The 23,902-nt window shown below is 40.1% G+C and overlaps 1 long non-coding RNA gene across 1 annotated transcript in view; it reads left to right on the top strand.

The window, feature by feature from the left end:
• The first annotated feature begins 319 nt into the window (after positions 1-319).
• LOC122790980 overlaps positions 320-23,902 on the top strand; it is an 86,980-nt gene continuing 63,397 nt past the window's right edge. Inside the window, exon 1 of the long non-coding RNA XR_006363058.1 lies at positions 320-677. This is a non-coding gene — a long non-coding RNA (uncharacterized LOC122790980). The remainder of the gene's footprint in view (positions 678-23,902) is intronic.

Raw genomic sequence — 23,902 nt, forward strand, 5'->3', positions numbered from 1 at the left:
CACAACCAAAATACTAAATGTAAACAACATACAGGTGAAATATTAACACAATTACTGGAAAATGAAACAAAGGCATGACTTAAGTTTGTTACCCAAGCCTGTGGTATAATACTGTAAATAAACAATTTCATCAAATTACTGGCAACTTCAAACCTTTAAAGCAACTGTCACCACACAAAATGCAAATATTGTACTTTGGACGAGACATTAAAATGAGCCCCTATCTGCCAGAAATGATGGTAACTTAGGCAGATGTGAAAGAACCCACAGTCCATATTGAAGAGAGTAGGGGGAACTCCCCTTCTCAGCATACCTCCTAACCGTAGCGAATTTCTCGGTAAAAAAAACCCCGAGTGGCACTTCTTTATTTCCGAATTCCCGGCACTTTTGTTTTACATTTTATTTCCTGGCTGACATAATCACGTGCGTGATGACGTCAGCACGGGGAAACAGCCTGCCTGAAGCTCAGTGTGCATGCTTTTCACATTTCCGTCTGAAATGCGCTCAAAATCCTTGGCGGGAATAACTAAAGTGAGCAAGGCATCTTTCATGATGTATTGATGGAACAGCCATTTGAAGCTGTACTGCGAGCGAGGCTGGCGTTTGATGGACAAAGCAGAGTGTTGCGTTGCTGCAGCTCTGTTTGATATGTTGCTAACTTGCTGCTGACTGGAAAGGTAGGGAAGAAGTGTGCCTATCGAACTGTCCACTTAACCATTAAGGCAGCTTAATAAGGATAGGCTCTAGCTGCAGCTTAGTTTTCTTTCCTTTGAGTGTGTGTTCCGTTTTTTCTTTATAAAGACGTTTGCTTTTACCGGGAGTGTGTTAACGGCTGCAGGCAGGTTACATTTCATTTAACTTTTAAAGCACTATTTCAGCCTGGTTTCTGTTTTGGCTTTTTGAAGAGTTTGCTTTTACTGGGAGTGTGCTAATTTACAAGTTACATTTTGGCTTGGTTGCGGTTTTAATAGCACTGTAGTTTCCTACCGAGAGTTTTATTAAGTGTGTTCCATTCGTTATTGCCAAAGGGATATCTATCCTTAATGTTTTTTACTTAAAATTTGCCATAAGAATTTTGTTTACTTCAGAATTTAAGACTTGGCAGTTTTTTCTGCAGATAACTGTAAAGTGCACATAAGTATAGCTGAAGCATTGTGAAAATATGTAGTTTTAACAAAATATATAATCATAAATCAAACCATGATAATTAGATCAGTTTTATAATTAAATCTTAGTACATTTCATACCAAAATGAAATAAATAAAATAATAATCAAGGAATTTTAAACAGTACTCCATGGTGTACAGGGTAAATAAAATAATAATCAAGGAATTTTAAACAGTACTCCATGGTGTACAGGGTATATGCCTGGCTAAACTAACATTTTACCTGTGTGTATTTGGCTGTTGGTAGTTTTTTTGCTTCTACTGAACTGCTGGATTCTGTTTGTCTTCATGAACGCAAGAGGCCAGAACTTGTATGTATAAGTATATAACAAAATAGCGTTATTTTCTACTAGTGACTAGCACTGTGACAGACGTGGCCTACATTCTCTGGTAATTGTTATAATCCCCCCCCCCCCCCCACACACACACACACACACACACACACACACACACACACACACACACACACACACACACCCCCAGACTGCTGTTCAATACCTTTTAAAGCCTTACCAGGTCACAGCCTAAATGGAGTTTAATTTTGTGGAACTCAACAAAAGTTACCTATACATCAGCCTTTAATTTCCTCTCATAAATGCATCTGGCCATAACTCACTACTGGGTGACTGCTAATGGCCAGTGAGGATATCCTAACCAGCCACAATGCTAGGAGCACTGTTTACTCATGTTGATTACATAAGGCATAATGAAAGACCACATATGTGGCAGCTGACCATGTATAACAGCTTACTGAAGAGTTATAGCCTACTTATAGAAGCAGTTACCAGTATTTTCAGCTTGGTTTACTTTCCTTTTGAGTGTTCTTTCCGTTTGGCTTTTTAAAGAGTTTGCTTTTACTGGAGTGTGCTAATGGCTGCAGACAGGTTTCATTTTACAGGTGTAGGGGTGTGTGTTTGTGTGTAAAATGCCCCTGTTAAATAGGCAGATTGGTTAGTTACACAGGCTCAAACCCTGTACCTTGGGTACTGGGTAGCAAGAGCCTGAATTCTTTACCCACCACCTGTGATTTTTGCCTCATATTTTTGTTCTGTTCCTCTTAAAATCTGTGGTTTTCTGGATTTTTGTAGCAAATCAGTGAGGAGTGAATTCACTAAATAATGATAGGCATTGGAATTTCAGGTGTCATATTCTTCAGAAAATACATGGAAACACAAAACCTATTCTAGCATAGTTTATAAGATCAATATTTGAAATTTGTCCCTATATTTGGGGCTGTATTCCCCCAATATTGGCTTTGTCCAGGGTTTTTTTGTGCTTAAGAGGTTGAGCTCTGGTGAGAAGTTGAACAGAATTCACTAAATTAAGTAACATGTAAGTTTCAGTCTTCCTATCTTTCAGGAAACGCATGGTGGTAACACAGCATTTCATTCTAGCAACTTTCCAAGATTATGCAAACAATGTTTAAAATGTGTCCCTGGTTTTTGAGCTTTTGTCACCCCCGATAAATATTGGCTTTTCCCGATTTCTTGTGCTGCAAAGTTGAGAGATGCAGTTGAATGGATTTTACAAGGAGCTTGAAAGCTTCACTGGAAGAGAAATAGTGATGCTTATGCAAAGTCTGCTTGCATTGTTAGTAGCGCAACAGGTAGAATATTTGCTTTTGATGCAGAAGGCTGTGGGTTCTACTCCAACAGTATTTGTAGATCTATTGCTGATACTGTGTTGTACTTTTAAAGGGGGAGGATGCTGCAGTCCTGAGAATATCCTTTTCGGCGGAGATACCTAGGCTAATAACTATGAACCTGTCATGAGTTTGCCATCCATTCCCTATTGCAATATCTTTTTTTTAATTTGACACAGGCAATTTGGGGCCATATTTTTGGTTGTCTGTTCAGTTTGCGTTTAAAAGCTAACATAATTGCTTGAATATATATTCAGTTTACTACGTACACTGCTGTATTACGGAAAAGAGCATATGCATGGCATACAACTAACAATGATTTTAAATCTCAAAGGAATGTGCCAATTAACTAAAGGCATCCTAATCAAAAATATAGGTACCAATTAACAAGCATTGTTAGTACAACAAATGATAGCTAACACTGTACACACAAACTATTTTTTACCTAGCAGTTCTCTTGAGCTTTATCAGTAAAATATTTGCCAGAATAATAAGAGAAGGATCTCTGGGCATTACAGCTTCAATATCTAACTTCTACATACAGTTTTACTTACTTAATCATCTATTGGCTAAGTAACTGAAGTGATACTGTGAACCTTTGTAACAGCATGGGCAAAGAAATGCTATGTAGGGCATGGAGTGTCAGGGTAACCCTGAGAAAAAAGATCAACTTGAGGATGCCTGTAAAAGTGGTGTTTAGACGTGCTTGTGAGGGACAGCTAGGCGCTGTTAATATCAGGCATCGTGCTAGGGTCTAAGTGGACAGGCAAAGACTACCTGCAGAGGGTAAAACAGCTTTTAAAAAGCTTGTAGATGCTTTGCTGTCTGCCCTGCCACAGTTATAAAGAAAACTGTGGCTGAATGAAGTATCTCATAGCTTTTAAAGCTGTTACTTCTACAAGAAGCACTTTGTTTCTGGCTGTTGTCTGTTTCATTGCATTAAGTACTTTACAAGCTTCCAAAGGCTTCTAAAGCAGGCAAAACACTTTCCCTTCTTGTATGTTTTTTCTGTAACTAGTATGTCTTTCGGCTTTTCCCGGTTAGGGGTTGCCACAGCGGAACTCCAGTCCGCTAATGATTGGCAGTAGATTTTTTATGTGCCGAGTTTGCCAGCCCTGATGCACAACCTTCAACAAAGGTACACCCATTCACGCATGTCTCCACACAGAAGACGCCCTAGCTGAAAATCGAACAGCACAACGTGTTACTGTGAGGACCGATGAAGTACCATGCACCACAAAGAATTAATAACCAGCACTGTGTTCAACAATGAAGCAAAGGTTCACATTTTGAGCAGATTTCTTGGCATCCATTTCTTGGAACCATAAGCTAGTTACAATCAGAGACCCAATCAAAACCCTGTGTACGGTTAAATAATTTACATTACATAGCCAGACAAAAGCACACTAGAAGGAATGTGTAAGTACTCATAAGAACCCAGGGTTGTTTTTTTTTTTTTTTTTTTTTTTTTGCTAAACTGTTAATTTAAAAGGTTGACAGTTTAACTGCTTTATAATTCTTTATGTTGTAGTTGTATCTTTCGGCTTTTCCTGGTTAGGGGTCGCCACAGCAGAACTCCGATCTGCTAATGATTGGCAGTAGATTTTTACGTACAGAGTTGCCAGCCCTGACGCACGTACTTCAACGAAAGTACGCCCAGTCACGCATGTCTCCACACAGAAGACGCTTTAGCTGAGAATCTAACAGGACAACGTCTTACTGTGAGGCGACAACGCTACCGCAGCACGTTCTAATTAAGCTTAGTTACAATTTGCCACATTAATACTTGTGTAATAATGTCTTGGCACTTCAACGTTACTGCAGGATATCTTGAGGTAGATATTTTAGATGTCTAGATTAAGAGGGAATTTTTAAGCAAGCTTTTTTTTCTCCATTCACACTTAAAAAAAAATTCTGACATGCAGACAAAACAACTGTGCTGATAGAATACCGACACCAAGTTGTCCTGTTAATGAGAAAGTAAAGCATGAATCTGTGGGTACTAAGTAACAAACTCTGCTAAAGATGTATTTTATTAAAAAAAAAAAAAGTCAAGGTGTAAGCTACAATTTCCTTCAGGACACGTACGATTCTCTTTAGGAGTCGGATGTTCCCAAATAAATGGAACCAATCAATGGAAAAAACACTGTAATACTCTGGCATATTACAAACAGTCATGTATTAGCAGACTATAATAAACATTTCTGTCATAAATGGGAGGGGGGCTGTGATAAAAAAAAATACCTGGCCAAATCACCCAAGTGAAGATTTCTACTGAGGGTAACCACATGCACAATACTACCTGATAATGTTACACTATTCAGCACAGAATGAGTGTGCGGGCTCAATCAGCAGCACTAAAAGGTACACAGGGTCAGTTCTGCCAAAAACTGAGATGTAGACAGCCTCTCTCTCAGAAACATTACTGATGTGAAAAGTGGAGGCCTCCAAGATCATACAAAATATTGTAATGCTTAGACTTTGAGCAGTAATCCAAACAGCATACTCCAGAGAAGGATGGTGGTGGTCTCCAGGAAGACTTATTCAAAAAATATCAGTCTAAAAAAGTTAAAAAAAAAAAAAAAGTCATTGATCCCAAGAGAGTCATTATAATACTGGAAAAGAAAACTACTTCCATATTCACTAGTGCAGGTGGAGTGGGAATTAAATGCTTGGCCAGTCCAAAAAACAAAGGAACAAAACTGCACTCCAGAGGCACTCCCTAGCAATAAAGTAGATGAATAATGCTTGCATTGGCAATAAAATCCAGATATTTAATTTGTGTGAACATTTAGAACAAATGATGTAATCATAACAATGAAATTTACTACAAAGTTATTCTGCTTCAGCCTTCATTGGTTTTATTTATATGTTTTATTTGCCAAATGAAAAAAAGGTGCTGCATATTTTCTAACTGTTGCATATGGTAGGGAACATATTACTGCTTTTAAAATAGAATGAGAAAGATTCAGAAATTTCTAAACATTCCAGGGTCATTAATGTGTACACACATGGAAGGCAAAAATGTAACAATGATTTTTATAAAGGTAAATGTTACTAGCACTAAGGCCCATAGGCACTTGTGCCTCGTACCTGGAAGATGAAGACACAAAGAATAATCAGAAATCCTGAGCATTCGCGGTAGTTTGTTGTGGGTCTTAAGGGATAACTAATTTACTGTTTTAAATAGTGACATTTCTGCACTGACACGAGTTGCTCCAAACAAATACAAACAAAAAAGATTAGTGTCAATGATTCAACAAGCAGCACACAATCGAAAATCAAACGCTGTGGGTTCTATTACTACACCAAGTGCTATTGGGATGCACTTAAAACTAGTTGTGACGAAGTGTAACATAAGGGGGGTGCTGATGCCCCCATTGGTGAAAGCTCAAGTGGACGTAAAAGACCCTACAGTAATTACTGAAAAAGGAGCAGGGATGTTTTATTATGAAACATGCCATATTTATAAAGAATTACTACAAAGACATTTGCAACACTAACGTCACACTTACTGGACACTACGGGATGTGCACCAACAAGTAGCATGGCAACAAAATGTACACCAACACCTGCACTATACAAGTAGTCAATGCAAGTTGGCAGTAGTGTGGCCAGGTTTTCGCAGTGACCATATCACCTTCCAAACCCAGGAACAAAAACTCATGAGCATTGTAGCTCTGACTTCAGTTAATACTGCATAGCGTTATAACTACTATTCAGGTAAGTCCGTGCTAAATCACCTCATGAACAAAACTTACTGCACTACTACAAGGCCCATTTTAGAACCATAAAAAATATGATCAGCACATTTAGGACACCACAAGTGATTAATGAATCTAGTACAGTTGTGTAAAATCTTACAACGGTAGATGTCATTCTCTTCCCTGCTGCAGTATTCATTACATTAGGGATCCCCTGGCAAGGGCGGCTTGATGTCTGGCCAGTATAACAAAACCTTTGGGTTGCTTTAAGGTATGCTTCAACAAAGTATTAGTCTAAGGGTGTGCACACTTAGTACGTTTTTTATTTTTTCCCCTAACAGATTTGTTTTTCAATTGAATTGTACTGGTTATAGGTCACATTAAAGGTGGGAAAAGTTTTGAAATGATTTACTGTCTCATAATATCACAAAAACCTGGCATGTTAACAGGGGTGTGTACACTTTTTATATCCACTGTAAGTACTGATAAGTTTTGTCTTATGTTTACAGCTCTCCCAGCTGTGAAAATGCCTGAAATGTTTTCAGGGAACATTAACTACCTTGAAAAAAAAAACCCTGAATGCTTTCAGTGAACATTATTGTCTGAAGAAAAATTCAGACGAGTCACATCTGTCTCTGGTGACGAAAAACTTCTTTATTAGCAGCTAACCAGATTACACATCATGTTGGCCAAGATGATCTCCTCTTCTGGTCAACTTGTTTACTGACATCAACTTTTATACTGCAAGCAAAACAACTTTTTGTTACATTTCTGACCGTTGACAGTTGGCTATGGAAACACCTGTGGTAAACATGTTTATCAAAAATTACCTCAAACCAACAGTTGGTGCAGAATGTTCAAGAAGTACAGAATGTTCAGTTCAACAATGGTAGCTCAAATTTTCCAGGACACAGCCTGCTTCATTAAATTAACTCGTACTCGGCTGTGCGTCCTTATTCCAGGCTTCACTAAGCTATAACCAAGTCTCTTTATTCTGAAAAGCAGAAAACAGTTATTATTCAGGTTCATAAGCAATGCTGCATTTTGCTTACAGATGAGGCCCATCTTTGATAGGCATATCCCAACAGATAACATGTTCACTTTGCAAGAAGAGGAAAAAGACTAAAGTGTTTTTTAAAACTTTTCTCAACAATTATCTCCTAGCCAATTTCTCCCCCTCAGCCACTCTCTACCAGACTGTAGCCAGTTTCTCTATCGGATTGTCTACATGGAGACATGAAAACCTCGGCAGCCAGTTTCTTTTCACCAGATTGTTTCCATGGAAACATTAAGACCAGCTGCAGAATTGTTAATGATCATACATGTATTTTCTAGAAAAAAAACTAGTAATAGTCAATGTTCTTTTTCAGTTACTTGCTCTCTTAAAACTTACTAAATCCGTCTAAGGTTTTTAATCCAGTCCTTACCACATGCAAGAATGAGGAAAACACAATTTTTCTTCTATCATGCCTTTTAACCATGCTTTTTTTTTTATAAATTGCAGTGCCTATATTTCTTAACTCTCTTCTTAAAACTGAACAAGAGAGAGTGGAGAAAGAAAATAAGAAACAAACAAGAACAGCAGCATCCGTTTACAATCCCCATTACACTTAACTTTACAGCATGTAAAGAAAACCTCATCCCACTAAATTTTTACTATTTAAGAAAAAAATCTTTAGTTACTTTTCCCCTCCTTTCCCTCCCCCAAAGCACTTTTCCCTAACATTAATGACATGAAGTAGGACATATGCTTTAAAGTCCAAGTCCAACAAATTCTGAAAAAGTTCAGTATTTACCAATTTTATTGTTCTGTCGTATTTCACAAATATAATTATTGCACTGTAATTCTGTATTAAGTTACTGGTTTTATTACTGTTTATCTCCAAAATCCTGTCTCTTCAATTCTAACATGCTCTCGATTCTTCTAGTCAACTCTTGTGCTCCCTTTCCAACATTTTCCGATGAAAAATGTGAAAAGGTTTCACAGATGGTCGATCTGTAGTCTTTATTACCAGAAGAACAAGCAGCAGAATCTCCTGTTTCACAGCTTACTTTTTGTTGGACAAACTTTTGTATTTACTCCTTGGCATGTACTTAATCAAAAATTATTTTGTCCCAACAGGGAAGAATAACTTGAAGACAGATGGATACAGCAGTTTGAATCTCATAGCTGCATCTCAACATTCCCTGAATAGTGGAATGAATTTGCTCCTCTTCTGTCTGGTGTACAATGAGTAATCATTCTCCACAAACACTCTGCTCTCGTCCACTTTTAGTAGTAGTTTGTCCTTCTATCTCAATTTTATCAGAATCGGCTCCTTCTGCTGGTAGGATTGCATATTTACTATAAGATCCAAGGTGCTTTCTTATAGCTAGGTGTGAAGCATATACACAATGTGACCTTTCAACTAACAACGCCTGCTGTAGAATGCCAATTCAGTTGCTTATTTGTGCTTACATAAAATTAAATAGTCTGTTCCTTCCAGCTTCTATGGTACAGATGAAAATCTCAGTTTTCCCCAAGTGCTCTGCCCTCCAATTATTTTTTAAAACCTCTCTTTCTGAGCAGTCTCATATTCAGCCAGGCATTTCTTTATTTCGACCTCTGATTTTTGCAGCTTTATCATCTCATCTGATTGTTTAAAGCCTTTTTTTTGTGCTGATATACTCCAGTGTTTCATTTATTTTTAACTAGGTCTGTATGCAGTTGTCCTACATCTTCCTGTAGGTTATTGGTGGTCATGTCTGAGGGTTGCATTGCTTTTTGCTGAACAGCTGCAGATTTTTCCCTAGTCAATGTTTCTTCCTCACTTTTTGTAGCTGATTTATTCCAGGTCTTTATTCGTGGTATCCAGGCAGTGGACTTAACTAGCCAGTTACTAAAATTTACCTATAAACACAAGTCTACTGGCCTTCTCTGCTGAGTTTCTGTTTTCACATTGGGAGAGTTAAAATAACTGGTTACTCAATGTGCAGCCATCTTGGAAGTCCTAGTAGAATAAGCCTTCACGGAATAAAGAAAGCTCTTACCATGAAAGGAATAACAAAAAGAAATAGCTTTTTAAATCCAAGAAGACCTAGTTTGCTTGGATGAAGCTAATCCCAAAGACCTAGGATGAAAGGAGACAAAGATCTGATCAGATTTTTCTAATAGTCTTATCCAAATAAAATCTGAGTTGTCTATGCACATCCAACTTGTGCAGCACCTTCTCACTTGCAGAATATGGATAATGGAAAAAAAATGGGCAAATGAATAGACTTATTAAGAGACAACTCATTAACCACCTTGGGCATAAAGGAAAGATTAGTACACAAGGACATCCTGTCATTATGAAATACCAAAAAAAAAAAAGTACAAGCCTGTCTGGCAGAAACGAGCTACATAAAGCACAGTCTTCCAAGAGCAATGTTGCAAGGAAGCTGAAGCTGCAGGCTCAAATGGAGCCAGAATCAATTTTTCCAAAGCCCAAATACTCCGTTATTTTTGTGAGACGAAAACAAAAACTAAAATCCTGAATGGTGCTTTTTTCCCCCCAGGGCAAGTAAACACTTGCCCAAAACTTCATAAAAACATCCACCGAACTATATATACCAACTTTGGGATCATATTACAGTGGGGGAAAAAGCATATTTCCCAATGTTGGGCCCTAAAAGCAAAGGTAGCAGAGATGTAAACATTTTAACCTTCTTGTCTAGCCTTTCCATGGTCCTGCTATCTTTATCAGAGGGCAGTAGCTTGGAAGAAGGAAGCAACTGAGAGGGCTTCTCAGAAGCTACGGACTCCACCGAGGGGTCAGCAGGGCACTTGCACAAAAATTCACAATCCTCAGACACCCTACAGAAGCCATCAGGTTGTTTGTGAACAGGGGGGTGGAGCCTTAGTAGCATTGGAAAAGGCACCAAACAAGGCAGCCAAAACAGAAGGAACAGCCAAAGGTTTAGGAGAATCCTTCTGCAGCAACTTATAGTATCTTTTATGTACCTCCGAGACCTAAGCATAATCCCATTTAAAGAAGTCCATCATCCTGGAGATCGTGCCCCAATAAAGAAATCTCTTCAAAGGGAGTAGCAGGACTGGTAGAGTTGTCTTCCTCTGATCCTTAGTCCAAAGGAGAAGGAATTTGAGAAGAGTAAACAAGGGATTCTTTATCCGAATCCAGCTCCTCCTCAGAGGAATCCTGTTTCCTGGGTCTTTTTAGGGGAGTAGAGGACTAAGTGGGGTTGGAACAAAAACTCCCCGAGGTGGTTTCATTGCCATCAAAGCACTAAACAACCCTTGAGTGAAGGCCTGGCATCCACTTTGTGGATACTTAGGAGCAGGAGAAACAGGTTTAATCTTTTGCTTTTTCTTCAGTGGGACATATTCCTTATAAAATCTGAAAGGCTCTGACCCAGGACAGCATTCAGTGATGGTAGTAGGGACTACTACTCAGAGTAATATCTGAGCAACACCCAAAGTCTCCTTGGAAATAATCAGATGTGGTTTGCCCTGAGCATCTGAAATGGATGTCTGCAAAACCTCCTCAAACGTGCTTAAAGTCGGATCCCCACCGACCTCCAACCTGGTCAAAGCAGAGGAATATGACAAAGCCAGGTAAAACTCTGGGCATTCACTTGCCTCTGGAGAGATTCCGGCAGAGGGTGAACAGCAGAAGATTCCGGCCTACACTTATTGGATGTCTTCATTAACGTCTGTCCCCTGCAGTGAAGCCGATTTTCAAAATAAAGCTTTTTTTTAATTTATTTATTTTTTTGATGAAAGATTGGATAATACAAGTTTGGGCCTGCAGTGGTGAGCCAAGTTGGATGTAGAGTGTGTAAGCAGAGACTGTCGGGGGTTTAAAGTTGCCATATTTGTGTGTTTTTTTTTTTTTTTTTCTCCGTTGGGTCTGCGGTAACTGGTTTGGACTTTGGAGATGCAGCAGCTGTTGTTGGAGAATGGAAATGTTGACTGTATGGTCTGGAGGGAGAAGACTGGGAAGTTCATCAAACTGGTTGTGGCCATTCAGGCCTGCATGCAGCAGCAGTTGTGAGATCTGTGGTGTCAAACGGATGGCCAGAAGAAAGGACTGGGATTTTTATGTTGGTGATGGAGTGGGAGATTGAGGCCGTATAAAGGAGTGATTGCTGTAGTCCATGGAAATCGGCTAGTGGGTGTTTTTTTTTTTTTTTTTTTTTTTTTTTTGTTTTAAGCTTCTGTTCCTCTGGGCCTTTGGCTCATTTTCACTATTTTATTCATGTACTTTTGTCCTTGTTTCTGTGTTTTTTGTTTTGTGCAGGAGCTTGGAGGAATGAAATTTTGTTAAGCTGTATACTTTGTGTATGGATGAATTACAATAAAGTTACTTTTGACAAAGAAGACAAGTCTACTATGAAGGGCTATAGGTACAAATGCAACAGGAAGTATGGTCGTGAGAGCCACCTAAGAAAAAAAGACATTGGTCATGGCGGTCTTTATGGGGAATCTGTCTTCACACTGGCATTTACCTTTCTTGGATGATATGAAACCCCACAAGCAACCATAACAAAGGCTAAGGAAAAATAAGAATCCCACTGGTTCATTTATCTCCAATAGCTTGGTGAATCGGCAGTATGAGCATTCAGACTGATGATCAAGCGATGGCATTCGCACTGGCGGCAAAGAAGTTCTAAGGATAGTATGCCCAGATGTCACCATTATGGCCCATGCTGTGCAAGGAGCATGCGTGTCATGTATGCCAACGTTAAAGCAACCTAAGGCGTTTAGTCGACATCGGGCTGCCCTTGGGCAGGCTATTCCTAATGTAATGAATACTGCAACAGTGAAATGGAAGGACATCAGAATTTCATAATGTAATGAATACTGCAACAGTGAAATGGAAGGACATCAGAATTTACAGTCATATAGGCAAATTTTACAGTGGACATATTACAAGTAATGGGATCTCAGGACTACATTGACTACACAAGGATGTATGGAAGTGGCAGGAGCAGTACCAATGGAAAGGAGTGTGTGGGGTAACACTGTACTAGGGATGTCGGGAGACTGAAATGCTGGGGGAGGAAGACTACAACCTAACAGGGCATTGAAGTCAGAGTAGCACAGGCTCCCGTTCTGCTGGGGGGGGGGGGGTGAGCACAATCTCGCATGGCAGGAAATGCAGTCCTGATTTTGGGGGGGGGGCTTAAACTAACAAGACACACTGGGAAGGACAATACAGGCTGCAGTTCTGTATGTTGTCAATATGACAGGGCACTTGCATCATCAGATCCAGTTACTGTCCTGCTGTGTAGGCCTTGTAGCAGAGTTCCATATGCACACAGACTGCATGACATGCTACTGGAAATTTGAACATTATAGTACATTAGGGATGGACTGTGTCAACACTGATCGGATGAACAGCAAGCATGGATACATTCCAATAGCTGCTACACTGACACAATGTAGGAAGAGATACTACTGTAGCACACATGGCTACGGCCATTGAATAAGTCCTGGGGATAGCAGGACTAAGCTACTATCAGCTGGCATGGACAGTCATGCAAACACACACTGATTCACATGTGTAATCTCATGTGCCCTTTATTTTTTTATGGCACAATAGCTGGAAAAGTTCATTACATGGGTGATAGAGGTGCTACTACAGGCCCTATGCAGTCATGGCATGTGCATCCCTGAGAAGGATAAAGCAGACTGCCTTCTACGACATGATGTCCCACAGATTGCTGCAAGATATAAGTGGAGTAGATCGCCATAATGGGACAATTGTACTGCGGCATCATAGGGTCACAGAAATGTTACTGCACACCAAGACCAAGGCAAAGCAAATAGCCATAGACAAGCTGATGACTGGGAGTGAACTGCCAACACAAGAATCTCATAAAAGTGGAGGAATTTCTAGTATCTATCGTTTGCAGTGACTTTAATGAGAGCTGGGCATCTGTGGGGGGGGGGGGGGACTACAGTCTGTATTGTTGGCTCTCTTGAAAAAGAGAACAAGAATGGTATCCTAGGAGAGTTGCAGTAAGTGCAAAAAGGGAGGGCCACAGGGTCCCATCCTTGCTTTGCTTTCAAGAAAGCCAAGAACATCAGGAACTGTGTAGACTGCAAATTCATACTAGCAAGGACAACATGGGGAACTTACCACTGCAGCTCCCCTTTTTGCACTTATAGCAATTACATGAGCAACAAGGTCTACTTGTTTTGCCCAGTACACTGGAGACAAATCAAAAGTACTTGTTCTGGTAATTACAACACTGCTTTTGTAATATGCCATGCGCAGTGTTAACAGCTGCAGTTGTTTTTATATAAGAGAAACTTTGAACAAATTCAAAATCAGGATGGCAAACCACCTGTCTGACATCAGATTCCAGATTCTCAAACAATTAGCCAAGCACTGCTGTGATTTCCCAGGCCATGGAGGCTTTCACTTCCTGGACAAGCTCACTATGGGTCCAGAGAAAACAAAAATGCCACTCTTTGGGGGGGGGGGGGAGTTAAGCTGGCAGAGCAGACTGGACACCCACCACACCATGCTCTGAAGTGAAGGATATCCACCTAAAGTGTTTTGTACTCGGGGAAACTAAACTATAAAATCATACGGTTAAAAGCTGTACTGTTCAACGCAGGACTTGGGCACATAGTTAATTACTATTGAGTGTTGATATGAAAAAGCCAATGAAGAAATTAGATATCTACCTTTGTACAGTTTGTCTGGTAAACTAGTAACACAGGAAACAACTTTATTTTGGTGATCTCAAGATGTGTACAAATCTAGACAGTAAGTGTCAAGGTTTTGAAAATGGCTTCTACCTCATGATTTGTACAAACTTAAAGCAGCAGCTTTCAGGTATTTGAAAATGTTTTCTACTAGTCATTTGGGACTTGGGTTTTCCTTTTATTGACAGGAGTTAGAAAAGGTGGCCAAATGCTAGCCTCCTAGTTTGACTGACAGCTCACACCCACACTGATTACATCAACCTCTTGTATCATTTAACCCTTCCCCAGTCCTCATGGCACCACACCCTCTTTCAGGAGATGGGCTAGCTGCCTTTGCATCTGATTCTTCCCAGTTTCCAGCCCTACATTTAGCCAGGCATACAGCTAGCTATCCTTTTGCACTGAGTTTACTACATGGAATCTAAAGAGAGGAAGAATATGAACAGAAGAGCCCTCACTAACTGCTAGGTCCAGGAAGAGGCTCGACCGTTATGACCACAGACCGGAACACCATTTAACCATCCTCAGAAACCAGGGGCATCCTCTCTTTCACTGCAGATACACCACAGCAACCAGGTGTAGATGTTCAAGCCACTTGGCTTGCATTTAACAATTTCTGAGATTTGCAGTACAGTGACAGTTATCCTAGGGCCCCACTCCACACTGATGTTTTCTTTATGCCACAGGCACAGTCTGCCTGTTCAATGTTTTTTATAGTCTGGTGGATTTTTATTCCATGGACACAAGCCAATACAAAAGGTTCTTTGGTCTCAAAACTGTACTTTTATTTTTCTCTTGTAGCCAATCAAGTCTGTAAGAACGGTGACTTGTTTCCCCTCAAAGTTATTTTTCTGGGTGCATATATTTTTCAGAATATTAGAGTTATCTAGTGTGGCTCTGACTACCTCCTCTACATATAAAAATGTCCATCTACATGAAGAAGAATGGGGACTGATCACATTATTCATGTACATGAGCCTCTTGTAAGCAGGACTGTAATCCTTTATGTTGAACAAGAACAGATTAGTCTTTCAGAACGTATTAAAGGAAATATAAGCCCCATAAGTGGGCACAGCCTCTCGTATTACATGGCACTACCATTGATTAGGACAAGTCAGACTGGAAAAAGTTCTGTAATAAAACTTTTATAATTTGCATCGAAGAATGAGCCCCACAAACAGTCTAATGATAGCCTCATAAAATCAGGCATTTTCAATACTCAAACCATAAACCACTCTACTAGATGGACCTGATGATGCCTTAGAGTATTTTCTTAAATACAGTTCTATAGTGGTAGTTTACGGTTTGTTGTCATTTTTTTTTTGTTGAATAAAAACCTTGCAGCTAAAGAATGAGGTTCCATAGGCTGCTGATCTGGTAAATCCTCACTGGTCTTTCAGGAATATTCTAATAAGGGACTAACCTCTAAACTTTTGGCAAATTCTTCTACATGGTACCTCAAAAGGGTGGAAAGGAAAAAGATCACAACCCAGTGTCAAGACAGCTGAGCTCTTGCCAGACCTGCAAGACAGAAATTTAGCCCTCTCCCCCAAGATGATGTTGCTGAAAGTTCTTTAAGCGCGCATGTATGCAAACGTGAACATATTGCGTTTCTCAGTCCCGCTCTTGCCCTCCTTCCTACATTCTTAACCTGCAGCTGTTAAGAGGACTTGACAAAACTCTACCTGGAATAACCATTCATTATAATATAGTACCAGAGGTAGATGGCATACCTTGAAGGGTTTTAAATAAATGACTGCACCTGCCTTAACCAACCCAAATGCCTCTGAGGCAAACCTCTCTTTAAACCTGTTTTAAAAATGGTTTGACAGACACCATATTTAGAGTCCTCCATGCAAATCTGGATTCCTCATCAGCTTGATGACATAGGCAGAACTGATGATGGCCAATAAAATGATCTATGCCTTTATCAAGTACTATATAAAGGAGAGGGACAAAAAAGTTTAACACAGTGGGAGGATGCCAGATTCTTACTACAAAAGAATCCACACCATGCCCAACTGGGCACTAGAATTCCCAGACACAAGAGTAAGATGTATATTGAAAAATGCCAAGCAAACAAGGTCTGCAGCTTAGAGGTGTTAGGTTTTGCTTCTACAGAAAAAAATAGTGGATGACTGTCCAAGAAAACATGCACAAGAATGGGATTAAAATCTATGACCAATTCCAGCTCCACTGCACAGAGAAATGGACCCTAAACTACAACCCATCCAAACAGTCTGAGCAGCAGTTCAGGCATTGGAGAAGCTGGGGAGGGAATAAATAGCTTACATCAGCACACCCATCGGGGGGGGGGGGTTGACTGGGGTTTCTGCAAGCAGCTGGGAGATATTCAGGTAGAGGCTGGGGACTGTTTCCTAGTTGCCCAAAGGATACCACTAAGATGGTAGTGTGTGGAGCACATGACTGAAGCAGCAACAGGGGCAGCAGTGGTATAGCCCACAAAAATCTGTGCCCCTGACTCAAGATGCCAACCTTCTGCTCATAATCTTTATTAAAGGAGGGGTGGCAGTCTTTAAGGTAATGGATCATAAGGTCATTTTTTCTCTCTGGAGAGGCAAAACAGTCTGTAAAATGACAGCAGAACTCAAGTCAGGCACCTTCCTAATAAGGATAAGAGGGGAGGAGCTGCATGGAGGTACAGGCAGGTACCAGCAACAGGTTAGCTAGGAAGCCAGAACAGTTTCACCTCAATTGTGCTACTCCCTCAAACAGCCCAATACGGCTTCAATTAATCTGTCCCCCCCCCCCTTTTAAGCATCATCTGGGGAATAGTTGATGGTCTTACAGGAATTCCTCAAATATACTTCATTATGATGAATGTCAATTACTTTTAGTATTAAAAAATCCATGTTCCCCAAAGTTCCATCCTGAAAGGGTCAGTCACACACAGTGCTTAACACAGACATCAGTTAAACTCTAAATACCAAATCATTACATCAATAAAACGTTTTATAATATATAAGGTACCATTTCATCCATCTTGAGCACTTTCTGCTGGACGCTATTAGTAAATTGTTAGTGGTCCAAATTTTGCCCATTTGGTCCATATCATGACAGGCAGTATTCCACAGTCTTTAGATGGGAAGATTGAGAGCTATGCCCTCAATGTGGAACGTAGTTTGCTTTTCTTTGGATAAGGTGTCCTTTTTCTCTCTCGGCTCAGACACGCTTGCACATAGGGAAATAATGTAACTACCAACTTTCAAAGTGCATTTTTACTTTACACATTAAATGTCCAGTCACTAGAGCATTAAAGATAAAGTTTAAAGTAGTGAAACACTTGACACTCTCCCAACCACATTTCTGTGGTTGCGGTCGCTAATTTATTGCAAAAGTAAATACTTGTGGGAAGTTTTTTATAAAACCTTTTCTTCCGACTTTTCCCGGTTAGGGGTTGCCACAGCGGATCACCTGTCCGCTCATGATTGGCAGTGGAGTTTTACAGTGTCGAGTTGCTCATGCATGCCCTCACACCTAGGGTCAATTTAGAGTGTCCTATCCACCTACAGCATGTCTCTGGGATGTGGGAGGAAACCGGAGCACCTGGAGGAAACCACGCGACCACAGGGAGGACATGCAGACTCCGCACAGAAGGCACCCCAGCCGAGGATTGAACCGGCTCTTGCTGTGAGGTGGCAACGCTAACCGCTGCACCACCGTGGCTGCCCTTTTCAGAACATTAAACTTAAAAAAAAAAAAAACCTGAATACTGGCAAGTGAAGTGCGAATGTCTGCCAATACATTCTCTCCAGGTGGCTCTACAGATCCCGTTGATGCCCTTTGGCCAATAAGGCAATTGCATATTCTCTCATTTGTTGGAAAGATCAGCACCCCCCCCCAAAAAAAAAAAAAAAACAGAAAACGCAGTGACCTGCAGAGTGTATTGAACATTTCTTATAGTAATTATCTATCAAGCTTTTAATTTAATTACTAGCTTGGCTGATAACCATTTTGCTGCACATTTCAGTTTAAAAAAGTTAAGGTGTGCTCCCATAATGTCACTACTTCCTGACTGGCATACTCATTCAATTAGTATGCCCATCAGCATCCAGGCTCCAGTTTCCGATATTCATAGGATTTCTAAAAGTTACTTTTTCTTTTTCTCTTTTTTTTAAGCAAAAAGTCCGAGAAGATTTATGTTTGCAATTACTTTGCAACTACAACCACAAAGATGCGACTGGGAGAACAAGTGTTTTTATAATGTCCGTTCACCACTTTAAACTTTATCATTAAGGTATAAGTCTGTTTTTAACAGGTGGATTTAATAATGGTTTTAGAGACATTCTCAAGTGAAGCACATCTCTGCTGAAAAAGACAGAACTGGGTGTTAGAGCTGCCTCTGCTCTGTGTACTTTGTTGGGGGCAGAGGGTTTAAAAAGTACATATTTAAAAGGCACAGCCCTTCTAGTATTTAAAGATCCCAATAAAGGAATGATGCCAAAAATAATATATTTTTTTGTTGAAATACTGCTTATAAAAACACAATTTCTCTCTTGTTACTACATAGTTTGAAAACAATGCAGTTCTGGGGACGAAGATTTGTCAAAACTTGTCTATTACTACCATCTGCTGGTTTCTCTTGCAAACAGCACCCATACACATCCTGCAAATACTTTCATGCCTCACACTGACTATTGTCACTACTGATGCCTCCCAGCTAGGATGATAATGTTCACCAAAGCACACATTTTGAAATTAAAAAAGCAATTCTGGGTGTGTTGCACACTATCTTGCAATTCATATGTACTGTCAGTAATGCTCATAAATAAACTTATTCCATAAAAACACTTTTTTACATTTTAAATAATGCAATTAAAAGCACATTTCTGCTAACACATATTGTAATGAATTAACTGCCATTATACAATGGGTACTACATGTACTGTACTATAGTGACTACTGCCAACCCCCTTCCTGTATACAAGATCAATATTATGCTGCCCTCCATCTTAACCAAGCAGCATACCTCATCCACTTGGAGGAAGAAATCTGGACAAAGCCATAAGTAAAAGTGGAACAAATGCCCAAAAATAGGGGCAATTTTTAAACGTTGCTCTTACAAACTTAAAGTTAATAAAACAATGAAGCATGAATTTTCTGAAGGATATTAAGTCAAACTCAAATGTCTGTCATTTTCCTACTTCAATCTGTAATTATTTACCACTAACTTGCCAGAAAACCACAATTTTATGATAAAGGACCAAAAATATGAGACCAAAATCTGGACGTTCTACAAAAATCTCTACAGTTGACAGGTATGCCAAGTAGCAGCCCTCCTCCAGATGTAAAACTATCTAAAGAAAGCAAAATATTTTTCTCATAATAAAAAAAGATTAAAAATTATTTTAGTGTGGCAGCTAAGGATATGTGGGAAGAGATTAAACAAAAGATAAAACAGAAAATGGAAGCTTTATTATATGGATAGTGTTGCTCGTTCGCCTCCAACACAAATAAGAAGGCTTGGGGTTTCGTTCAGATGCTTTAACAAAAATGCATCAGGATGGATAACAGCATCTATAAATATGAATGAACTAACTGAGCTTACATACATACTTGTTCACATCTCAAAAGCTAACTACAAAATGGTACTCTAGCTTGCACATGCTCAGTATTTATACACTAGTGCATGCCCTTGGATAGCTTCTTAAAAGGTATATACACACATAGTACTCTACACATTAAGATACAAGCAGTTAAAATGTTTTTTTTTTTTTTTTTTCTGGCAAAGCATCGTGGTTTGTCTATCATGTCTTCCTAGGCAGACAGATACTGGATCCCCTTTGAATGATACTATAAGCTTAGCCAATTGTTGAAGTCAATCATTTTGTCCTTGTACTGTGGTATCATTCTGGGCAAAGGTAGGATGCTACTCGGGGCTAGGGTCATAATGGGCCGCATGATCCGAGAACTCTTCCATGTCTCTTCATGTAGTCCAGGGAGGTACGTCTCAAGTCATTCACTCCAACATGGACAATAACAGAGTCGTATTTGTACTTGTTGTGGAGTGACTTGAGTGCATGCATTATATGGCAAATCCTGGCACCCGACAAGCAGCTGACTGTAATTTTCTCCTTGTTCAGCCTGGTGAGTGGGACATCAGTGTGCCTGACTATAGAGTCACCTATGACTAAAGTGTTGGGTGCATTGTCTTGCCTTACGGGCTGTTGTTGGGTGGCACACTGATGTTGTGAACCATTTCACTTTGGTTATGACTGGTGTTTGTTTGCGTTTCAGCTTCTGAGGTCCTTGTTGCTTGGGCAGGTTTAATGTTAAGGGCCTCCGCATATGTGGGTTTAGTGTTGCTATGTGTGGGTGTTAGTGTGGGTTTTGAAGGGTAATAAGTTGCTTCAGGTGTAGTGCAGGTGTTAACCTTCTCCTCTTGACGCTCTAGCACAATGTTGGCCAGAGAGAGCTTTGCTTCCAGTTTGGCTATGTAAGTGCATTTCTCTCAGGTTGTAGTGTTGAGTGATAGGAGGAGTGGATTGTCTGTGTAAATGAGGCAGTTGCCGCATTGCCCCAGTATGCCCAGATTCACCAGGTGGACAGGAGAAATCACTGGAAGCTGACCCTTGGACATGCCGGTTTAGGTGCTTCTTTTTGTAAAGTATGAGTTTTCCCTTACCTTTGCAAGGTACTTTGCAATTATAGGCTGTTTAGAGCCTACAATTAATTTCTCCTTATTGGCAAGGAGAGTTGAGTGCTTGTATCAGTTTCAGGCTTCCTAGTGCTTTCCAGCAGGTTCTAGAGCAAGTGCTAGTCACAGGTGTTCAGATTTTAGTGCTACTACTGAGAAACCAGCTAGTTCTAGGGGAAAATTTGAAGAGCAGACTTTCTGGCACCTGGAATAGTTTAACTGTAGCCTCGTGAAAAATGTACAAACACATGCTTTTTTTAAGCCAGAAAGTTGAAAGGTATAGAAATCAGCCCAAAAGGCTAATAAAATGACAATTTCAGAGCTGGAAACCACTCCTCTAGCGTTCGGCAGTACAATACTCCCCACTCCCACTGGTAAGCAGGACTTCCCTCTACCACAGCAAGGTCTGGATAGCTCTGAACACAGAAAATAAAGTCCTGAGACAAGCAAAGCCTGTGATATGGATTGGCTAGGAAAGGTGGGAAACGAGCAAAGAAGAGTTTTTATTTGTTTGGTTGAAACAGGCTAAACAATGCAATAAATAAACACAGAAAAGGCCAACACACTTGAGTGTGTAGTCCTAAACAGTAAATGCAATTAAAACTCTACAAAATTAGCAACTTAAAACGTTTTAAATGAAGCAAGGCAAGTGCACAACTGACCAACTATTTAAGAGGCAGTAATACAGCAGAAGTAGCTAGTGTACATATACAGAAAAGCATCTATAAAACGCAACCAATTCAGATGCAGTGCAACCTAGAGCACTTGAGTTGTAGCAATATTAAGGCAATTACAGTTATAATAAATGCTCTAAAATATACTCTATTTCCAAAATGTTTGAAAAGCACAGTCTGAACACAGATTCAGGCATTTTTTTTTTTTTTTTTTTTTGACAAGGGAAAAAGGAGAAACGGAAGGCCTTCTCAGATGTTCTCTCTGTATTACGTATAACGAGCTAATGACACTAAACTGGGAGGAGTGTCCCGGATCAAATTTACAGTAGGGGCAGGCAACTGCAAAGCCACCAAGTATAACAAGACATGAACAGGGACAGAGGGTGGCGACCAGTACTAAAGCTATTAGCCTACACTCTTTAGACAGTAAACACTACAGAAAGCCACAAAATGAAAGTTTTTAAACAGATAAAGGAGCAAAGAGTCTCTACAGAATGCTTTTAACTGCAAACAAATCAGTTACCCATGCAGATTAGTTAATAGCAATAAAATGCACTAAAAACTATGCAGCAGGCAATAAAAAGTGCTATATATAAATTGCTAGAAACAATCAGTATAAATCCAAAAAAACAGCATACTTGTATATCTCAGATCAGAGTTGTAGTCGATGCTCCTCCTCCACTCTGCTCAGTAAACTTTTAGCAAAACTTAAACCTACCACCCTAGCCGCCGACTGTCTCCCAGCTCAGTATCGTCAAATGGCATCCAAGACCATTGCCTACCCCATCTCCCTACTCCTTAATGGATCTACTTCAATGTGCACCATTCCATCCTTGTGGAAAACCTCATATCGTCCCCCTCCACAAAGGTGGCCCCTCTACTGACCTCTCTAACTACCGTCCCATTGCTATCCTATCACCTCTCTCTCAAATTCTGGAAAAATGTATCCATCACCAATTCCTTACCCAACTACTAACCAACAACCTACTATTCAAAGCCCAACATGGATTTAGACCTTCCCATACCACCAACACTGCCCTAATCAACTTCTCCAATACCATAAACTCACACAGGAACCAAGGACAACTGGTCTCCGCCAACATCCTAGACTTATCCAAGGCATTTGATACAGTTTCCCATAACAAACTCCTTACCTGTTTCTCTGAACTCAACCTCAATAACACCAGCCTACAATGGTTTAAAAAGTCACCTAAACAAACGCTCACAATCTGTCAAATGGGGCAACTCTCTATCCTCCCCACTCCCAGTCACATGTGGTGTCCCACAAGGCTCCATCTTTGGCCCCCTTCTCTAACATATTTATAATCTTTACCTAGCAACCACTAAAGCCAATATTGTCCAGTATGCAGATGACACAACCCTAATCTGCTCAGCACCCATCATCCATCTACTACAAAGTAAAGCCCAGGAGTCCTTCACTGTGGTAAAGAACTGGCTAAACCAACTCATACTAAACCCCAAAAAACACAGCTAATGCTATTCCACCCAACTAAACACTGTGTCCCTACCTTCACCATCCCGTCAGCCAACAGCACCCTCATCACCCCAGTAGATGAGGCCAAATTGTTAGGTGTCACAATTGATAACAGCTTAAGTACAAAAAGCACACATCTCAAACTATCTCCGAAGTCCACAAAAAAAAAAATAGGTTGCCTTTGTCATTGTAAACAGTTTCTAACACCTGTGTATAGAACCACAATAGCCAGAACTAACTCTTATCAACATTGCTTTACGCCTCTCCAGTTCTTACCAACATTAATAAAACCTACCTGAACAAACTCTCCACATGCTACAATTAAATAGCTAGGTTCGCTGCTAAAAGTAGATCACACTCCCACCACTGCCAATCCCTACTTAAAAATACACTGGTTAGAATTTCCAAACCTGCTGCACTACCACCAACTCATCACAGCTCATCAGATTCTACACCATCCTGGGAGAACCCCTGCCCTAGCTAACATGTTAAACTTTTACAACTTCACCAGGGAAGTACTATCAAGTAACAAATACCTGATTGAAGTCAATCCATGTAAGAACAACTCTGGAGAAGCCCTATTCTCTCACGAGGTTGCAAAAGAATGGAACACTCTCCCACCTGAACTCAGACTACAAATCACACAAGTTCATTCAAAGTCCTCCTTAGATTACACTTCTTTGCTAACCCTCTCTAACTGCAAAGACCCCCCTGAATCCTCACTGCCCTGTAGGCAGACTGCCCGCTGAAGCCTCCAATGCATTCAACATACTGTCACCTGCAATGTAGTGCTTGTAAATATGGTAAATATCGACCTACTCCCGAGTATCTTATTTACACAGATTGTACTGTTGTAGTCATGTA

This window comes from Protopterus annectens, chromosome 16.part0, assembly GCF_019279795.1.
Source record: "Protopterus annectens isolate FY-2018-M chromosome 16.part0, PAN1.0, whole genome shotgun sequence".
Taxonomy (NCBI): Eukaryota; Metazoa; Chordata; order Ceratodontiformes; family Protopteridae; genus Protopterus; species Protopterus annectens.